Genomic DNA, 13436 nt, shown 5'->3' with positions numbered 1-13436 from the left:
GGCCTCTGCCATCACAACTTGCTGCGTACATGTGGCTGGGAGGGTGCAGGGTGGTGCTCTGCTAGTTGCATGTTCTCAGCTTCCCGCCACGGGGTTCCCCAGGCTCCCAGCAGCTTTAAGAAGGGCGGAAGGCAGAAACCATACAGCACTGCTTGCTGTGGACACAGTGCCCTGGTGATCTTTTCTGTCCACAAAAGGCCTCCTAGAACGTCCAGACTGATGTTTTGTTGACAGATCTCTGTTAACAGCAGCACTCTTCCTCGTGGCAAGTTGAGTACAGCTGTCAACAAAAGTGCTGCATTCTGTCGACTTACTGTCAACCAAATGTGCTTCACAATCGAGACCCTCCATGGGTTTGGCCATTTTGTCGACAAAGCCCTGTCGTCTAGACATAGCTCTAGTTGTAGAGAAACCTCCTAAGCAAACTTTCTAGTCATGTCAGATTAAATTGGAATCTTGAGAATATATAGTTTCTCAAATCTAAGTTCTGTGATTCTGTACAATTCTGTAAAACGTAGGGTAAAAGTTGGTTTAGATTGCTTGATTACGTGAGGCATGAGCACAAACTGTTCACACAGTCACCACCACCTACACAAAGTTATACTCAAATCTAGGGTTGTGAGCTGCTTCGTTTTAGAGTTTTCCCTTTTAGTCTGAGTGCTGAAAAAAAGAAAAAAAAAACTCTTCACGGAAAGTGAATGACTTGTTTTTAAATGACCCTAGCTCAAGGTTGTGATAACAAGACAGCTGTCCTTCTATCTGGTTTAGATATTCTAGTCTCCTCCTTGCACAAGGGCTGTGCTGATTTCAGTTCCTTAATAAGTTCCCTGCTCCCAGTCATACTATCACACTGACTCGAAAGTTGTCTCCGGACCAAGGTAAGTGAGATTTACTACAATTACCTTATACTGGAAAACAGAGCGAGTGATGTAACGAGTTATTTAATGAAAGTTCTGGAGTTTTAATAATCCATGAAGTTTCTCATTATACAGTTATGCTCTAAGGATTTGGTGCAGAGTATGTGGGACTATTTAATCCTCTATTGTAGTGTACGAGAATAAAACATTTGTTCATCCAGTTGTATTTGTCTTTCAACCAGAATTAGAAATCCCAGTTAATTTACCACATCCACCTATAAAGTAGACATTTCTAACAAAGATCTGTCCTTGCCTGTGCAGAAATTGGAGCTTCCATGGCTCTACAAGCAGTCCAGGATCTTTATATGGGAAGGAAGCAAAATGGAAGCAGCAGGAATTATCTAGAGCTCCAGGGGACCTGAGCAAACCTCTCCTGACGTTCTGGAGTGCTTCCTTCACAGGGCTTCAGATTCCTGTGCTCCTCTGGCATGCCCTGTGAGAACTCAGTCTGCTTGAGATGTGCTGACAGGCAAGCGGGGAGAATCACAAAGGCACCGAGCCTTAGCACAGATTTCTCTAGCTGCTGCTCCAAGATACATGCAGATTTTAATGGGCCTGCAGGGACTGGAGCTGAACTCCCTACTCTTTTGTCTTTCACTTCAACCCCAGACAGAGCTGCCTTGCAGAACCTCTCCCCTTCTCCCAAACCCCTCCCACTGGTTTTCCCATGAAAAGTGGTCCATTTAAAAAAAAAGGTTTTTGCTTTTTAGTGCGCAGAGGTATCAATGTCTATATCAATGCAGAACATTATTATTATTATTATAATTATTTCCACCAGTTAAATTATTATTTCTTGGTGTATGTTCCTTGATGTGGTGCCTGCTGCCCACCAGAAGCTCTTAGGCTGGGTCTACAGTTGCCGTGGAAGATCGAACACGTCTGTTCTATCTTCTGGGGTGCCGTTTTGCACATGCATGAAATCCTGCATTCCAGGGTCAGCGTCGACCTCGGACGTTGGAACTAAGTCTGGACACCCCGCATGAAGCAAGCAGGAAAGTTTATTACACACAGCGCTGGTGGAGTGCCACTTCGCCCATCAGGACTCAGTGAAGCCCTGCCAGACAATAGATTACAATTGATTATATAGATTATTGATGGGCAGGGGGAAACTATGACATGGGTGTTACCCATGCAACTCCTTGTGAGCAGCAAGGATAAAGGAATGGGTGGAGCACTCCTGTCAGCATTCTGTAGTGGAGACAGGGACAAATATCAATGGTTGCAAAATCAATTTTTGGCATGAAATTGGCATACCTAAAATTGCGTAGTAGCCATCGATATTCCTCATATGTGTTGACATAGCCTTAGTGCTAAAGGACTGTTGAAAACATTCAGTATATTTAATGACAATTTTTGTTCTATTAAATAAATGTCAGTGCATTTATGTCTCTCTGAATAATAATAAAATGAGGAAAGAATTTCAGTCTTAATTCACTCCCATCTGAAGAGTCTGCACGAGGCCCTGTGCACCACTTAAGCTCTTAACCTGAGTCTTAAATGAGAGTTAAATGGGATTTAAATGTTATGCAAGGTCCAAGGTCCAGTGAGTATTCTCTGCACTGGGGTGAATATCAAAATTATAGGAAATACACATTAAGGAAATTTTAATCTATTCAGAAATGTGTTTAATCCATTCAGAAATTCACCCCTTTCCTTATGTACAATGTACATCAGATAATCTTACAGTAAGTGTTCTCACTGAAGCACAGTGATTAAAGGGGTAAAAATCTTTATCCCCCCATATCATGTGGGCAATATGAGGGACAAAGCAATGCTCCCAAATAAAGAACTGCCTCTCCGCTTGCAGGTTCCCGGACTAACTGCTGCAAGAAGTAGCCGTCATTAATATTATTTGGAAATTTTATCTCTGCATCCTGTTCTGAGGTGACATGTACATAGTCAGTATGGGGATGTAGACTCAATCATGAGGGATTTCTGTTTTTTCTAGCCTCTAATTTCCCTGAGCATTTCAGATTCACCATCCAGGTCAAGTATTCAGGAGTATATTGCTGCTGCTCTGGTATTCTAGCACAGACTCCAGTGCATACAGATTTTTAGCAAACACTTTCATTTATTTATGATTTCTACAATATTTGACTCTCTGCTTTCTCATCTATAGTGCCATTTCCCCACCAACATGACCCATACTGTCATTCTCATATAGTTAGTACCCTGATATTACTACGTCTTATTGATTATTATCATTCCAACAAGCTTCTGAGAGGACTATTATATTAATATACTCATTTAATACCAGGCACTCTAGTTCACCTCTTAGTATTCAGACGTCTATCACTAGTACACAAGCACTTATCAACATTTGTCAGTACTTTGTTGTTTGGGTGCAAGTGACATAACTGAATGGGACTCCTGTGTGTGACTGTTGGTCTTCACTTCCTATCTCCATTTTATCAATTTCTATTCTCCTTTTTCCTACAATATTGAATATCTCCTTTAAAAATCCCTTCTTTAAAGGTGTCTGGCTGAAATATGTTATTTTCCTCTGGTCCTTAGTTTAAAAACTCCTCCGTGACACTTATAATTTCACATTACTGCATTCTGGTTCCATTCTGGCTTAGGGTGACACCTTTCTTCCTGTACAGACACCATCTAATAATTCCCAATAAATCCAAATTGCTCCTCTGCACAGAATCACCTTATCCTTTCATTTAGACCCTGCAGTTCTACCTGGCCCGGCTCATGGAACTAGAAGCTTTTCAGAGAATGCTACCATGGAGGTCCTGAATTTTAATCCCTTACACACAGGCCCATGGATGGCTGTGGGTAAGGAGCACTTGCCCCGGGGCCTGGCATTTCAGAGGGGCTTTGGCAGTGGTGGTGCTGGAGATCTGGACCCCTCTGAAGTGCTGTGGCAGTGCTGCTCCACCCCTCCACAGCTCTGAAGTGGGGGACAGTGCCATGGTCCGAACAATGCTAAGGTCTGACTGACCTTGACCCTGCCCCTTCCAGGGGTGCAGAGCTGACCTGCCTCCCACCATGCCCCAGGGCCCATGGTGACTGTCAGCACCACTGCTTACACAGCAGCCTAAATTTTGGTCTTCAAGACCCTTCTTACCTTTCCTCATACTTTCATTTACCAGAGCCACAGACTACACCCCAGCAATGTACACGTCTACCTAGACAAAACAAAAAAACAGTAAAGTAACACTTTAAAGCCTAACAAAATAATTTATTAAGTGATGAGTTTTCGTGGGACAGACCCACTTCTTCAGACCATAGCCGTACCAGAACAGACTCAATATTTCTGATATAGCTATGGTCTGAAGAAGTGGGTCTGTCCCACGAAAGCTCACCTAATAATTTATTTTGTTAGTCTTTAAAGTGCTTCTTTACCGCTTTTTTGTTTTGATAGTATATAGACTAGCATGGCTTTCTCTCTGTTACATATCTACCTAGATGTCTTGAGAGGTTCGCAGCCTTTGCACTTGGCAGGTACTTCACTACATGGAACTTCCAGTCATCATAAACCCAACTATCTAGATTCCTAATCATCCCCCACACACACCACTATTACTTGTCCCTTCCTTATAACAAAGGTTCCCTCCTTCAGAGGGATATCCTGTAGTGTGGGACGGTACCATGACATCATCTGTAAGGAGGGTCCCAACTATGGGATCATTTCTCTCTGCTCCAACTTGATATTCTCCTCCCCAAAGTTTTCTGCCTCCTCAGCAACACAGGCTTGTGGGGTCGGGGGAAACAATCTATTTTAACCACAAAAGGCTTATCTGTACACCCCCCCTATTGCCGTTAGCTCTTCCAGTCACTCTGGTCTCCAGAACAAGTAGTTGATCTCTGAAAGCCATGAGTATTATATATACACATACACTCTGTACCAATGCAATCAATTGGATGGCCCCCACTCCGCACTTCTGTCTGCATTACTTTTACTCTTTTGGGGGGAGGGTGTTTTGGAGGGGTTTTTGGGTTGGGGGTCTGGGTTGTTACAGGCCTATATTTGGAGACTGCTTGTTAGGTGTACCTGGCTCTCCTGTGCCCTCGCTAAATTCCCTGTTACAGTTCTTGTTTGCTATTTCTCATGTTGCTTATTGGGTGGCGTTTTAAACCCCAGTTCTCCTGCATTACCCCTGCCTCCTTGTCAAGAATGGTAGGGTTACCATGTTTGAACTTTCAGAAAAGAGGACACCCCTGGGAGGGCGTGTATCTGTATCAGTGTCTACCAACTCACATTGTGTTAACGTATTAGACATACAATAACACGTTAATACAACATGAGCTGGTAGATAATGATACAGATACACGCCCTCTCAGGGGTGTCCTCCTTCTTATAGGGCAACCCTAAGAATGTGGGACCAAAGGGTGGCTGACTAGAGACTTCTTAGAAGCTTCTCCTTCTTGCCTAGCAGCTGTTAGGCTCAGTGTGTAGCCTCCTCTCCCCCAAAACAGATCACACAAACCAGCAAGGAACAGATAACTAACTCACTCCAAGGGTCTGTTAGTTGCATCTCCTTCAGCTGGAAAACTCCCTTGCAAAACTCCTTTTTAGCTATTCCTGTGTGCTAGCTTGGATCTGATTTTATTTGGGTGAGGTGAGCTCCATTTCTACATCCAACTGGTCTCTTAGTATTCTCATTTCATAATGATTTAGATTTCACATATTCCAGTTACTCCAGAAAAGGTTCCTGTAACACTGAGATCAAATCTTTTCTTTCTCCAAATATAACATTTTTTTCTCCTTTTTTGCCAGAAGAAAACCCCTTATGTCGTTCAAGGCATTATATTAATTGTTTCACTTATGTTTTATTTTTGATTCATTTGCATCTTTTAGTTAAATGCTAGAATAATGTTGAGGTCCCTAAAACTTATACAAAAGGGAAGCATTTCTAGAGCAACAAACTGGAAGGAAATTTTTGGTACCTGAAAATGGTTAATACCCTTCTGTACAACTGATTTCCTTGATGCTTGTTTAGAACAGGTTTATGCTGGCAGCACTGCTGGAAAGAATAAAAATAGAACAGTGTCCTCAAACAGAGATCTCACTTGAAGGCCTTTTTGATTGGTGGGAGTATTTTGTTTGTTATTTTTTCAATGAATCCATAGGACTATTTGTCTTGGACTCAGATTCAGCATTGTTTTTACTCCTTGGACAAAGTACATCTATCTGTCTTTCAAGTCATTAAACAGGCAAGAAAGAAGCAGGCTGTAATGTTCGGAATATCGTAAATGATACTTGAACAGTTACAAGCAAGATTTGTGTTGTTGTAGTTTTAATAAAGGCAGGGGCTTCAGTTTGTTATGAGTACTGGCATGTCACACACTTCTGGAGGGGCTCAGGCGGGGGTAGAGAGGGGGACACAACAGTACCTTTAAGAAATTGAGTGGAATGGGGTGGGGTGGGTCATGGCAAGGGGCTGAAGAGTGTCAGGGGCTCAGGATAAGGAGTGTCGGGGTGTGGAGGACACGCAGGAGTCAGAGCAGGAGCTTGGGGTAGGGGCTCAAAGCAGGGACCTGTGTGTACAGGAGTCAGGGTTGGGGATGTAAGGATGAGGTCAAGGCAGAAGGTTGGGGATAGGGGTGGTGATGAGTCAGGGCTGGGCAGTTTGGGAGGGCTCAGAAGTCAGAGCAGGGGGCTACAGGTGAGGGAGATGTGAGATGTAGGAGTCAGGGCAGGAGACTGGGGGTGAGAGTGCTTGTGGCTGGGAGTGTGAGGGGCTCAGAGGAAGGTGGATGTGGGGGCTCAGGAGTCAGCAAGTGGCCGGGTTGTGTGTAAGAGTAAGTGCAAGGGGCAAAGGAGGACACCACTTCAGGAGGGCAGGGGACCAGCAGCCTCACATACTGGGACACTGCTGCTCTTCTTCCCCTTTTCCTGGTGATTAGGGATCAAGGGAAAAGTCCAAAGCTTGTGTGACATACTCCTCTGCCCTCCCCTTGGCCACTGGGAGGGAGAAAAATGCAGGCAAGCTGCGCGCTTTCCCCTCACTCCCTGATCATCAGGGGAAGGAGAAGAGTACAGTCATACCCTGAGATACACCCATTCGGGTTATGAGAATTCAGGTTTACAAGGAGTTTGATTTAAAATCTCTACCTCATCTTATGAGGCATTTCCTCGAATTTACTAGGACCAATTTCAATTTCGTGCGCCTCAGCAGGACGCGGATGCCCTGCAGCGGGAGAAAATCTGCGGCTGCAGGCAACGGCTACCCGCAGCTGCATCCCGCACAGCGCATCTCTCCACAGCACCCAGCAGCGGTTTCCCAGAGCCCCTGGCCCAGCCTTTACCTATGCCTGGTCTGGGTCTCCACCTCGGCTCTGCAGCAGCAGCACTCCCTGGCTCAGCCGGTGGCCACAGGCTTCCAGGTGCTCCCGTGAGACGTGGCTGCTGGGCGCGCAGCCCATCCTGGCCCCGTCCCTGCCGCTCGCTCCCCGGGCGGCTAGGGAACCACCACTGCTCACCCTGTGCAGCTGTGCCTTGGGCACCACTGGCCACCTGTGGTGTTCCTTTGCACTTAGCTCCTCAGCCGCTGCTGGCAGGGCCTCTCCACCGTTCAGCCCTTCATGAGAGAGGCATCGCCCCTTGCCAACTGGGGGCTTCCTGTGCCTGCCTAGCTCCCCGCGCAGCCAGCCCCTCACGCTGCTCCCTCCCCACTTAACCTAAGCTACACTCAGGCCAGGCTGCCTTCCCATGCCTCCCTGTGCCCTGCTCTGCCCCGCCCGCCCCTTGCACTGGCCCTGCTTCTGCAGCCACAGGCAGCTACCTGGCTTTACGCCCCACTCCCGGGCGCTCTTCAATTTCCATTCCCCTGTCTCTGCAGGTAAACAGACATATTGTAGAGTAATTAATGAAGGGAAAATGCCTTGTCAGATTGTGTTATGATAACTGATGTTAACTATTGAAGTAATTGTGTTCATTTTAATGGGATTTGGTGTTGTTTTAGCATAAATGGGTGGAAATTTTGGGGCTCAGGAACGCATACAATTTTTTCCCATTGAAATTAATGGTAATTACATTTTTGACTTTCAAGAATTCACCCTAAGAGGAGTTTTTCAGGAACGAATTACCCTCGTAAGGTGGGTAAGACTGTAGTAGAGTCCCAGTAAACGTAGCTGCAGTCCCTCTGTCATCTCAAAATTATGCCAGGTCAGGCAGGCTCAGGGCTGGATCAGTCCCAGACCTGCATGAGGTTCACACCCTTCCAGCCCCTTTCACCTGCTGGACAGCCTGCTGTTTAGCACAGCAGCCTGCGGGAAACCCTGGGAGCTGGGCTGGGAGTGGCCACACCTTTTCCTGCAGCAGACTATCCCAGCCTGCTGGCTCCTTCTTGCTTGAGCAGCGCACTGGGGCAAACCATCCTACTTCAATCCCTGAAAAGGCTCTGATATTTAGCTTGCATAAATTGGTACAGCTTTGCAATAAATTGACTACACTGATTTACGAAGGTAAGGCATTGTTACACAATAATTGTGCCTTGGGTTGAAGGATTCTTATCACAATAAGGTCGCTTCTACAAACTACAATTTATTGGCAATACATTCATTAATATGTCACTAATTGAGATGACAGCAGCCAGTGGCAACCCTGAGAAAAGTCTGAACACTTTCATTTCCAGCTAGGGTTTTTTCACAGGATCCTGCAGTTCCGTTTCAGCTCTCATGGGCTACGTCTACACGAGAAGCCTCTGTCAACAGAAGTCACTGTTGGAAGGGATTTCCTGGCAAAAAACCTCTGTTGACAGATTGTATCTATACATAAAAGCAGATTGACAGAGCAATCCGCTCTGTCAACAGAGAGCAGCCAGACCGCCTTGCCCTCTCTCAACAGAACCGCTGACCAAAACCTCTGCAAACTGGGCTGCCCAGTGAACTGGAATCCCTGTCTGTTGACAAAAGTGCCCTGGAGCGTCTACACTGCAGTTTGGTTGACTGAACACTGTCGAGAGAGGCGTTATACCTGAATGGGGAGAGGGATAACTCTGCCCATGGATGCGCCAGGTTTTGTCAACAAACTGTCGACGAGGCAGATTTTGCGTGTAGATACTCCATGGTTTTTCCCAACACAAGCCCAGTTTTGCCAGGAAAAGCCTCTCATGTAGACGTAGCCACAGATCAATAATGTGTGTCCCCATGCAGAATGGACCCAGTCCTTTGCTAGTGTATATTGACAGCTATATTTATGAAGTAAATCCCAAAACTGATGACATTAAGGTGATGTAGGCTCGTAAAGAATTTGTTTCCTAAATACTCCCATCACCATCTGTTCTTGACCGGCCTGGATATAGGGGAGGGAGCATCCAGAGTGTCTGGGTATCAAAACCCTGTACACTTTACGGCCAGTAGTGGAGAGAACTTCACCTCACTCTCATCAGTGGAATGATCTAAGGCAAATTCCATGCTATCCCCTTGGTTCAGGTAACCTCACTTCACGTGGTTGCTGTAAAACTTACAGTTCTAAAATATCTACTAGTGATCTCTGAACTAGTGAACCTTTGGTCCTGGAAGAGACGTGTCCTTCAGAAGTGCAGATTTCACATACAGAAAAATGTCAGCCAGTCAGCAGCACTGTCAGACTTTCACAAGACATTGCTCAAATTTTAGTCAGCGTAAACTATTCATTGTTCATCAATTTCTCTGACCCCTATATTTGAGTGTGACTTAGTGCAGGGGGTGGAGACTTCATGAACAGTTTGTGCTCACACCTCACTAAAAATCAAACAGTCTAAACTGACTTTTACCTAACATCTTTTACAGAGTTGTACAGAATCACACAACGTAGAGTTGAGAAATTATATATTCTCAAAATTCCAATTTAATTGGGCATGACTTGAGAGAAGGATGCCTCACATGTTTGCTTAGGTTTCTCTACAATTAGGAAATGTTTCTTGAGGGTTGATGTTTGGGGCTTTTTCTTTTACCCTAAATCTTGTTTGTCTCACTCTCATTTCACACTTCTTCAGTGGCTCTTCTGGAAATACCCTGAATAATGTTTTTCTCTCTATGACTTTTGTAACACATGCTGGAAGTCTCATCTTGTCAGTACTGAAATATCCTTGAGATTTCTAAATATTATAGGTCACTATTCCCTAATTCAGAAAGTGTTGCAGCCAACACATGAGCATTCTTTAGCTCCTCTTTATCTGTTAGGACAGGATCTAATTGTCACAGAACTAAAAATTGATGGTAGCTTAGGAACACGTGATCACCAGAATTACAGAGTGCAAGCACAAATGAAGTCTCGACCAGTAATATATATGTGGTACCTTATTAGGGCCAAATTCAAAAGGCTAAAAAAGACCAACTGAGCTAAATTAAATCAGTGGAAGAATTTAATCATAAAAATATATTAACTGTAAATCATTAAAAAAAAAAACACCTTCCCATTTGGTTTTGGGAAGTGGGGCTTTTGAAATCAGAGGCTCATTTTGAAAGGCCCCTGGCTACACTGTCAGAGTGCATTTAGAAAGCAACACTTTCGAAGCATGTATGGCCACTCTTATGCTAATGAGGCATTGTATATTCATGGGAGCACCTCATTAGCATCTGCCAAAGTGCCACATTACCATGCCACCTGCAAAAGGAGGGGCTATTGTGACCACTGCTTCTCTCTTTTGATAAAGTGTGAGACAAAGAAACTCCCTTTCTGGAGTGAACAATCCTTTCTCTTGATTTAATTTTGCTATGTGTTCCCATTTTGGCACTTTCATTTTCCCTATCTATTGGTGGAGTTTCTTTTACAGATATTTTAAGTTATATTAGAAAAAAAAAAACTAAAGGGAATTCTAATCCAATTTTTTGGTTAACAGCTGTGACATCAGGCCTTTCTTACTAGGTTAAACATCTTTCTGTTGATTCTCTTTTGTCCATTACAGAAAACATCTGCAATAACAAGCAGCTCTTATCAGTCAACCATAGGCATCTCTTACCACCTCGTCTTGACTATGTACTATACTTCTGTTGACACTGTTTATTAGTTTGAAGGGTCTTTTCACCAGATGTCTATATTCACAGAGACCTGTAAATGCTGAGGGCAGTTAGATAAAGACCAACACTTCCTCTCACAAAAATTCTTGAATATAGGTCAGGTTCAGACTCAACACTCTGGGCTTTAGACTTCAGGTGTAGTACTAATAGCCTAAAAGATTCTGGAAGGACAGTTAATAAGCAAATGAATTTAATTTACAAGAAAAAGGGTGAGTAATATTTTCTAAGAAGTAGAACTTGTATCTAGTAATTTTAAGAGAGCTGAGTGAAGAGGTCCCTAGACTGCTAAGGTGGCTTTTAAATGTTTTGGGATATTGGGGAAGTTCCCAAGAGTAAGAAAGACCTGACGTTGAGCCTGTTTTGAAAGGGTAATAACTGTAGCCATAGCCGATTGACATGGATCCCAGACATGACCCACAATGCTCTAGAAGCCAGGGGCCACCTTCTGCCTGTCACCTTTGCTGGCTGCTCAAGGCACGCTGTGTTCAGAAGCAAGGAGGCGCCAGCTAGTTCTGACACCACAGGGGTCTGGAAGGAGGTTTCTTGGCTGCCTCCCACTTGCCACCCTGACAGTGCATACTGCCCAGGTCCCCCTGCATATGCCTAGGAAGGCCGGTGGGCAGGGGTGGAGAAAGGTGCAAGGGTAATATTGGAACCAAATGGCTAGGGTGTGGGGTGTCACCCTCCTCTGGCCATACTGAGCTGAGCACTCTGCTCCTCCCATTCCCTGCGGGGCAGCTGCTCAGTCCCCGTTCCACTCTCTGTCTCATGTTCCCAGACCCTGTCACCCTCTCTAGGGCTGTGTGTACAGGCGCAGCTGAACAGCATGCACTGTGAGTGTGGTGAGATTCCTTACCCACCCCAGACTGGTGCAGGACAGAGATAAGAGATTCCCAAGAAACTGCTGGATCAACCTGCACCCTAAGCCCTGAGGTTGGACTCCACCATTTTGCATCTGGCAACAGCCAGGCTGGGTTGCTGGGGCACGTTTTTCCTCAGGAAAAAATTTGGGGAAGTTCTATGGTGTGTCCAATACAGGAGATGAGATCACGATGGTCCCTTGCATCCTTTGCAGCTGATATTACACACTTCAAATATTTGCAGGCAGAGAAGATCTACTTAGCTCATTTAATCCTTCCTGGATCACTTTTGTTACTCTTCTTTAATTTCCATGCAATTTTCAGCAATTATTGAAATGCCCAGAGCTGTATGTGACATTCTAGGTATAGCCTCACTAACATCATACAGAGAAAACTGTCTTGGACTGTGATGTGATGATATCTCTGTAAAGTCTAGAGGTCTTAGTGAATTTGTTCACTGTTTGTTGGCTAAAAAATCAGTGGTACATTAATAAGCTTTCTAATTGTGACACAGGATGTCTCTGAGCAGAGTTTATTCTCTTTACTGAAGAAACAGCATATGTTTGTTTGGAGTATTTCAAAGTTGGTATTCTACAATAATATTTGTGTGGATGCAGGTATATCTTTTCTTAAGCTGTAAACTTTGCAAGTCCTTCATTATGTTCAGGTCTTCACTAAAACTTCTTCCAATATTTCTGGTTGGCACATATAAAAATTGCTAGAATATATCAATTACACAATACTGTAAGTACAGTTAACTCTCTTATATCTGGCAGCCCCAGGACCAGGAGGTTGCTGGACATTCAAATATTCTGCATAATAGAGAGGTATACCTAGCAATGCATAACGTGAAAGAAAAACAAGATTAGATATTAAACAAAATTTATTTAACAACTTTATTTACCAACTACAGTAGTACTGTACAGTGTAAACATAGGTTGTATTTGCTGTATTTATTTGTATTTACTTTCACTATACTGTACTTATGGAAAATGTAACTAAAATTTATGTATGGTTAAAATGCCAGTTATTTGGGAGTTCTGGATAATAGAATGCTGGATATGAAAGAGTTTACTATAACAGAGCGGAAACTAGAATGGTTGAAGTAATTCATAAACAGCTCCCCAAAGGACCACTGCCACAAAGTAAATCCATTTGGTTACAAGCTGATGAAAACACATTAGATAATCTTCTGCTTTCTTGCTTGATATCTTTAAACAACCATTTAACATCACTTTTAGCTGGTGTGGCACATAAGCAAGTGCTAGTGTAAAACTGGAAACTGGCAAAAAGTAAATTGCCGTACTTTTTGTAGAATGTATTTTATGACAAAATGTGACAGTGAATATTTGCATTTCTCCCAGCTGTGGTAATGCATCTCTGCCATAGGAATTGGGCTGCCATTTCCAAAAAGCCTGAAGTGTGCTTTAAGCAGCGCTACATGGAGCCAATCAAACACAGCTTGTGAAACCACCTCTGAATGGAGTCATTATTCCACTACTGGCTATTTTTAGAGGTAGAAAATACAGCAAACAGACTTCCAATGAGTCTTGATGATGAAGATCCTGATTCTGCTCGCATCCAATTCAGTGGGTGTTTTTCCACTGACTTAAATGGAAGTAGCTTCAGGATTGAAGTGCTGGAGATGGATGAGTGATCTGTTGTAGGGACAAAAGCTTTTACAGGGGAATGGTTTCTGGAT

This window comes from Carettochelys insculpta, chromosome 2 (genome assembly GCF_033958435.1).
Source record: "Carettochelys insculpta isolate YL-2023 chromosome 2, ASM3395843v1, whole genome shotgun sequence".
Classification (NCBI taxonomy): Eukaryota; Metazoa; Chordata; order Testudines; family Carettochelyidae; genus Carettochelys; species Carettochelys insculpta.
The sequence above is the reverse complement of the archived record's forward strand: the minus strand, read 5'-3'. Positions refer to the sequence as shown.